This window comes from Lycium barbarum, chromosome 10 (assembly GCF_019175385.1).
Source record: "Lycium barbarum isolate Lr01 chromosome 10, ASM1917538v2, whole genome shotgun sequence".
Classification (NCBI taxonomy): Eukaryota; Viridiplantae; Streptophyta; class Magnoliopsida; order Solanales; family Solanaceae; genus Lycium; species Lycium barbarum.
Window position 1 is genome coordinate 24,303,316 of NC_083346.1, and position 8,773 is coordinate 24,312,088.

Genomic DNA, 8,773 nt, shown 5'->3' on the forward strand with positions numbered 1-8,773 from the left:
AATGGAGTAAAGGATGCCAGGTCAAGGGCTAGACTTTTGAAGAAAGAGCTGAAAGGAGAGTTTCAACTCATGTTTGAAATGGTGAACAAAGTCTTGCTTCCAAGAAAATGGGGTCGCACCAAGACTTGTATCAACGACCTGGTCATCATGGAGGCACTGACTAACTACTAATATATCAACCTTCCTGCTATTATGATTAAGCATATCATCAAGGTGGAGAGGGAACCAGGGGCTTAACATGGGCTCCCATATGGTTTTCTTCTGACCAAAGTATTTGCTCACTTCAAGGTTAGGACAAACAATGCTACTGCTGGCACTAAGAAGGATATGTTTTCCCTGGGAACTCTGGAGGAGTGTGAGTGCGTACCTAAGAAAAGTGGTGTGGGAAGTGTCTCCACAATCTCAAAATTTCTTGAAGCTCAAGAGATCACTACTGCTGAACTACAAAGGGTAAGGGTTGAAAATGCTGTCCTTCAAGCTCGGCTATCTGATAAAGAGAAAGAAGTTGGTTCTCAGGGTGCTTTGAAATTTGCAAGATTGGAAATTGAGAGGCTCAATTCAGATAATGAGAGGCTGACTTTAAAGGTGGATAAGCTCAAGGATCAGATGATCGAGGACCAGAGAGTCAATGGTGAACGAATAAATAATTTTCTCAAAGCCCTGGCCAAAAATTCACAGAAGCCCAAAGCTCTTTACTTGTCCATGTCAAACTCATCTTCATGTGCCCTTTTTGAATCCTATTCCCTATTTTCTGTTTCTGTGTGACAATGTTCTAGCATTGATGAAAATTTCTCCTTTATGCATTTTCTGATTTGGCTACTATGCTATGTATCTGTATGAACTGTTTGGGCTTTCTACTATGTTGTGTGCCAGTCTAACTGCTTGCATGCTTCTCTAACTTCTTATAATAGTATTTCCCTAGTGGCTCTGAGTTCGTAATGCTGAACTTCTTTTGCTTGTACCAACTCCTCTTTTCGATGATGCCAAAAGGGGGAAATAAATAAAACAGTGTTCTTGTTAAGTGTGCTTGTTAAAAAAGAGATGCACATGATGTGATTAAGGGGGAAGGGAATAAGGGGGAATAATTGGAAGATAGATATGTGCTAATTGACTGACCCTTCAGTGGGTGACCTGGTCTTCCGGTGTATGTGCACTTTGTCGCTAACATATTTATCGATGCCTTGAAAATGATGGTCTGCATTGCAAAGGGAACAAGTGGGATCTGGCTCTCAGGGGGGGACATCGTCTAAAAGTTTGTCATCATCAAAAAAGAGGAAATTGATAAGTCCAAGTGCATTCGTATTTTGATGATTGTTAAACTATTTCAGAACCAGATAGAGACCTGGTCTGTGATCTACTCTCTGTGCACCTTGCATCGTCAGCAGAGACAGTTATAAAGTCGAGCTACTCATTGCACACAAGTACAGCAGTTGAACTGGCCCATGCTTTAGGTCAAATATTGAAATAGTGGTCTTTATCCATCCCACATGCTCCCACTATATATACAACATGTTGCAACACAATTGATATTACTTTGAAAAACCTAATCTAACTTGTGCAAAAGCTGCCGCCGCAAGAATTCAAGTGATAGCAAGAACAAAGTTACTTTCAAACTGAAAAACTAGATCCTGATATGAGTTTTGTCTATGTTTTTTAGGTGGTTGTAAATCTTTGTTCGTTTGTGCTTAAAATGTAAACCTACTCGTCTTGTTTAGAAGCTATTTGCAGGTGTTTTAAATCCTCAAATTGTGCTTGTTGGTAGTGTGTTTTTCCACAAGCTTTTGAGTGGTATACTAGGCTAGATTTAGTTTAGGTGTATTAGTTTCCTTTGCTAGAGTTAGTCAAATGGAGGTGTTTGCAATCGGTATAGGGCAAAGGTTGAGGGACTATGAGAGTTAGTTCCTAGGTTGCAACTATTATAAGGGTGAGAGATTATGGGAGTTAATTCCTAGTTTACAATAGATTGTAATCGGAAGTTGCTCAGTTAGTGGAGTTGAAATCCTACTGGGGTAGGTCGTGGTTTTTAATCCCTTGAGTAAGGAGTTTTCCACAGTAAAATCATGCCTTCTTTGGCTATTGCACTGCATAAGGGAACTGGTACACAACCAGGTGTCTCCGTATTGTTTTTGGTGGACGCATAGCCTACAATAATTTAGATAAAAGCCAATACCCAAACTTGAAGCTAAGAACAACACATTTAAATTGAACACACGTGGGGAACCAAATGAAGATAAGACAACAAAATACGAGTCATAAAATCACACAATACATCAGGTTCAAAACCAACTACTCCACAACAACAGATCTTGACACAAGTTACCAGCAGAAATGTGAGAAATGGAGAAGACATACCAGTTGGTAGACCAAATCATCTGGTAGTTTATAATCCAACCTTTATCTTCAACAAGATTCAGATTTGTCACGAGATGAAAACAAGCGGGGGGGGGGGGGGGGGGGGGGAAATGAGTGGGTTTGGTTAGATTTGGGCAGGTTGAAAATGTTTTGAACAAAAACATGTTGGGTTTCTTTCAACCCGTCCATACTTCATATGGGTAAAATATGGGTTGGGTGATAAATGTGTGGTTGATTATGGGTTAGCACATACTATATAACTGTAATAATATTTCAATTGCAATGTCCATAATTTTTTCTTTTGGTCAAATTAAATTAATTTTTTCATATATTTATAATTAAATATTATGAAATGAAATATTTAGAGGGGGGGGGGGGGGGGGGTTGAGTGAAAATTTCCCACTTTTTATTAATTTTTTTTTATAAAAGATAAAAGATAAAATATATGAAATAGAACATGTAATGGTGGGAGGGGTGGGAGGTAAGAAAACAAATTCTCATTTTTTATAAAAGTAAAATAAAATATAGGAAATAGAAAATGTGTGTGTGTGGGGGGGGGGGGGGGGCTAGGGGGGATTGGGGTAAGAAAAAAACATAGAAGTAAGATAAAATTTATGAAATAGAAAATGTGTGTGTGGGGGGGGGGGGGGGGAGGGGGGGGGTTAGGAGTCAGAGAAAATTTCCCATTTTTTATAAAAAAAATTATAAAAGATAAAATATATAAAATAGAAAATGTAATGGCGGGGAGGGGGGGGGGGGGGGAGGTAGGGGTCGGAGTGGGAGGTAAGAAAAAAAATTCTCATTTTTTATAATTTTTTTATAAAAGTAAATAAAATATATGAAATAGAAAATGTGGGGGTGGGGTTTTGGGTAAGAAAAAAAACAAAGAAGTAAGATAAAATATATGAAATAGAAAATGTGTGTGTGGTGTGGGGGAGGGGGGGGGGGGAACGGGGTGGTGAGGTAAGGGTCAGTCTCCTTTCTGTAAAACTTTTACAAAAGTAAAATAAAAAATATATGAAATAGAAAATTCGGGGGAGGGAGGGCAGGGTGGTGGTAGAGGGGTGTGGGGGTAGGGGTAGGTTGGGAGGGGAAGAGGGAGTAAGAGTGGCATAGAGGTGGGTGGGGGTGGTAGGGAGCAGTGGTGGGGTGGGATGTCTGGGTAGGGGTGGGGGTAGGTGTACGTGGTGAAGGGTGGGATGCATTGGTGTGTTTTTTATCGATCCGGAAAATGTTTTCTCTCAAATTTGTAAGGAAAAACTTTTCTCCTATTTTGACGAAATAAGTTATTGGGTCTAGTGAGTTCATATATGGATACCCATATTTTACCTGTATTTGCCCATATTTTTATAGGTTAAAAAGAGACTTGCAGCTCATATTTACCCAACTAAAATATAAGTGACCCAACTCACTAAAATGTGGGTTAAATGGGCTAATTTTCTAAATATGGGCTGAAATTGCCAGCTCTATCCAAATCTAAATTCAAATATGGATAAAATGAACTCCGGCCACTAACCAAATCTGAAAACACAAATTTGTAAACACGGGTTTTAAAAAATGCAAATGGTTTATCCGGTGAGGAATGGGGCAGGGGCGTGGCTAGGGACGTACAAGAGAGCAGAGGAAATTTCTTCATCATCGAAAAGGTCGTCTATGTCGCCAGAGAGTTCTTCATTATCGTCACAGGTAATGTCATCTGGAAATGCATCGACAAAGTGGACGATTGAAGAGCTTGTGATTATGTTATCGTTCAACATTTGGATTTAGTTGAATGTATTATATTTTGGAATTAAAAAGGCCGAAAATGAAATCCATTAAAAGTATGCGAAATTACACGTGGCAGTGCATGTATTTCACTGCCTACCAAGAATTTAGTTCTTTATGTCACGTCAGCACTTGGGTGATATTTATTCTGTTTTTAAAAAGTTTAGGGGTCAAAGAACCTCATAAAGATAAGGTATGTCTCTAAAACATTCGATATAGCTCAGGGGGATCTTAGGCCTCATTTCTAGATTTTAAGTCTTGTCAAGTTAAATTGACCTGCAACATGTAAGTAGTCATAGTTACCCTGATATGGTAACCCAAAAAATGGAGTAATAGTGTGATATGAACTATTAATTGTCTTGCTAGTGTTAAAAATTATATTCTCTGTGTATATAATCGCAATTTGGTTTATATTAAATAAGTTATCAACTATTTTGACTTCCTTCTAATTTAATAAATATTTACCTTCAAAAAGGATCCATCTTTGATATTCTTCAAAATAATAGAGCGGTTGCACTTGTCTTTTTTTGCTTTGAAAAACCCTAGTGTAGACTGGATTTGTTCCTTCGAACTCAATGACTTAGATATGGGCAACGCTAGCGGTTGCTCTATTTGTATATGCCATGCATGAGCTGCTAATTTCCTCCAGGTCCAAAAGGGCTTCCCTTTATAGGACATCTTCATTTGTTGGGCAAAAATCCACACCAAGATTTGCAAGAGCTAGCCAAGAAAACATGGCCCTATGATTTATGTGCGGGTCGGGCTAGTACCTACAATCGTTGCCTCATCTGCTGATGCAGCCGAGAAGGTCCTCAAGACATATAATCACATCTTTGCTAGTAGGCCTCATCATGAGGCATCTCAATATTTGGCTTATGGCCAGAAGAATTTGATATTTGCAAAGTATGGTGAGTATTGGCTTAACATGCGCAAATTGTGCACTGTGCACCTGTTTAGTATCCACAAGATCCATTCATTTCAATCCATGGGAAAGCAAGCAGTTGAACTTCTGATTGAATCACTTAAGAACGAAGCTCATGATCATGTATCTGTTGATCTTACTGCAAAGATTTCGTCCTTGAATGCTAACTTGACTTGCTTAATGGTATTTGGAAAGAAGTACATGGATGGGGACTTGGAAAAGAGGGGATTCAAAGCTGTAATTCAAGATGTTATGCATTTAGCAGCAACACCAAATCTTGGAGATTTTTTCCCCTTTCATGGTTTTATTGATCTCCAAGGACTTACCCGCGAGCTCAAGGATCTTTCAAAGGTTTTTGATGAGTTTCTTGAGAAGATTATTGATAAATATGTTGAGTATCATGACAAGAAGATAACTAAGGATTTTTGTGGACACCATGATGGGCATTATGCAATAAGGAGAAGCAGAATTTCAATTTGATCGTCAACATATAAAAGCTATCCTCTTGGTGTACTTTCTCATCCATTTTGTCATACTAATATAAGCTTTAGATACCGCAAGCCTTGAGAATGAAATGGTTTGTACTAATAAATTACTCTGTTTCTTTTTCTATACAGGAGATGCTTCTGGCTGCCATGGACACTTCAGCATCATCAGCGGAATGGATACTCACAGAACTTCTTAGGCACCCTCAAGTAATGAAGGAACTCCAGAAAGAGTTAGAAGAAGTTGTAGGCCTCGAAAGAATGGTAGACGAATACGACCTGGAGAATTTAAACTACTTAGACATGGTTGTAAAAGAGGGCATGAGGCTGCATCCCATAGTGCCACTACTGTATCATGAGGCCATGGAACATTGTATAGTCGATGGTTTCCACAAACAAAAGGGATCCCGAGTCATGATAAATTGTTACGCAGTTCAAAGGGATCCAAATGTTTGGCCTGAGCCTGAGAAGTTTTTGCCAGAGAGATTTGTTGGGAGCAGTACAGATTTTCGTGGACATGAGTTCCAACTTATACCATTTGGCTCTGGGAGAAGAAGCTGCCCCGGAATGCAGTTGGGAGTTACCGTAGTCCGCTTTATGGTAGCACAATTGGTGCATTGCTTTAACTGGGAGCTTCCAAATGGTATGCAGCCTTGTGATTTAGACATTGATGAGCAGTTTGGGTTAGTAACATGTAGAGAAAAGCCTTTAATGGCTATTCCTACTTATAGACTAAACAAATGATGTAAATAGATATTTCCGTTTAGATAACTCATATTCTGGTTGTACCTATTGATACCTCATCTTCAGGTTCCACTCTATTAATTTTGTGATGGTTGGGTTCTTCACCTGCTATTCTGCAAATAATACTGTGATAATATATCCATGCCTATTTAGATTCGTACTTTCTAGTAGTCTCACTATATATACAGTGGTTTCCCTTTTTGAATGTGTGTTGATAATTCAAAAGATAGATGTTGCAAAGTTAAGTTAAGAACTTGTGTGTTCAAAAATAATGCAGCATGTGCTGAAACTGGCATACTTTGAAGTCTCATTTTGTGCAAGTATTAGCCTCTTGGTGGTTGCTTCTTGCTTGCAGTTTTCGGACACCAACATAACCCATATATTACTATGCTTACTAGTTTTCGGAATTAGAACAAACGTTTTACAAATATTATGATAGTGTGCGATGAATTGCACAAAAATTGAAGAGGGGAAATGTAAGGTCAAACTGATGAGCTTAATTATTCGACCGATATACATTGTCATTGTGATGTGTAATTATATTGAAGAATTGCTATCGAATTTAAAGCATTATGTTTGACCTGCTTCAATTATGCAATTCTTGTCATATATCAAACATTCAAGTTGACAATAATTTATTATTTTATGTCAACAACACATAATTTAAATGTGAGTTCGAAGAACATTGGCTATGATTACAAATGTTTCAGGTCATAAAGTTATTGTTTTTTTTTTTTTTAAGTTGAAGCCTCCTCTTTTATACAGCTGCATACATATCAAGAAGTTGTTGTCGAATGAAAGTAGTATTTTATAGAAGTTGTACATAAATGCGCCCAATCTATGCCTTCCTTAGGATAGTAGTAGATCATTGTCAATTTCATGTTGTACACCTATGCAAGAATTATACAGTAATTATTTATGATTGAGATAATATATATAGTTGTTGAAATATTTAATTGATGTATATATATCATAATTACACATATGTATATGTATCCCTTGTCTGATTCAAAGTTATGTGTCCTTTCATCTGTAATTTAATAAAATAAATAGTAGTTAAATAATATAAATATAATTGTATTATAAAAATTAACATGCACTAATTATAACCTTGAAAGAATTCAAAATAGTGATGTAAAACCTTCAAACTATTTAAAGAGAAATCACAAATTATAAGATAAAATTGGCGCACAAAAAAAATTGAAACAAAAAGATCTTCTAATACAATAGGAGAACTAAGATATGGGAGAAAGTTAACATGTAAATATTTGACCACAAACAAAATAAATCGCGAAACATGGATAAAAGACATCAATAAATGGAGATCAAATACAAAACAATATAAAAGAAGAATCGAAATAAAATAAATAAAATAAATTAACCTGTAATATTGTCGATAGTTGTACGGCAAGTGGATAAACCAACGAATCGTTTGTGGAATAGAGTATCTTTGATAAAATAAGAGAAATGTGATACAATGTGGATAATTGGATGTGCCTTTTATAGTGTGAATTGAAGAATACAAAAAATCTTGCAAAAAGTTTTACCACCGTTGAAGAAGAAAGAACAAAATTAAGATGTGCTCTTAAATACTCCATGATTATGAAAATTTATAGCTGAAATCAGTTTCTAGTTTTCGTGGCTGAATGTGGAACATTAAATTTGGACTGCTGAGCTTCTTTTTCACCCACTTTTATGCAATTTAAATATCATTATTTAATTAGACATTTAATTAGGTTGTGATTCAGTGCAACAAAATTCTTACGGTTTCTGAACTAAATTAATTTTCAGGTAATTAAAATATTACTATTTAATACTTAATTAAATATTTTATTACATTTTAATTTATTGTATGGTTAAAATCGTAATTCAATTTTGAAAATAGGAGCTTCCCACTTTTATTATTATATGATATGATATGATATGATGACTCCATTTATAGCAAACTATACATCAATTTAAGAAATATAGTTCACGGTTCATGACATCTACTCATTTTGGTTAAACAATCTGTAAGATACAATTGCTGCAGACGTAGCTTCAAGTGCCTCTGCAAAGTGTAGTAATTTCTCCGTGTTGACATTACCATTGTTATTTTTCTCCATGCCAAACATACCCTTAATTAGTTACACCTTAGGGGTCGTTTGGTAGCTGGACAAGAGACAAGTTATTCATGTATTAATTTCTACATTAACTTATACCATGTTTGGTAGCTATTAAAGAGGCACCTTATTCATGTATTAATTTATGTTACTTATACGGCATTTAATAGCTAGTTAGGAAGTAAGCTATTCATGTATAGAATTAGTACGACGTTTGGTTTGCAATTTAGAAACCCGCATAATTAATACATATATAAATTATGATGGAATCTATGTATTATTTTATGCGGGATAGAAGATGAAATAACTAATACATGAATAAAAAGTTGAAATGGCAATATTAACCTTATTATTCCCCACTTAAATACTTTCCTTCTCTAAACCATATTTTTATATTATATTTG

General features: G+C 36.1%; 1 pseudogene; it reads left to right on the top strand.

Moving 5' to 3' along the window:
- The first annotated feature begins 4,691 nt into the window (after window positions 1-4,691).
- On the top strand, window positions 4,692-6,372 carry LOC132615064 (cytochrome P450 71AU50-like; annotated as a pseudogene).
- Window positions 6,373-8,773: the final 2,401 nt, after the last annotated feature.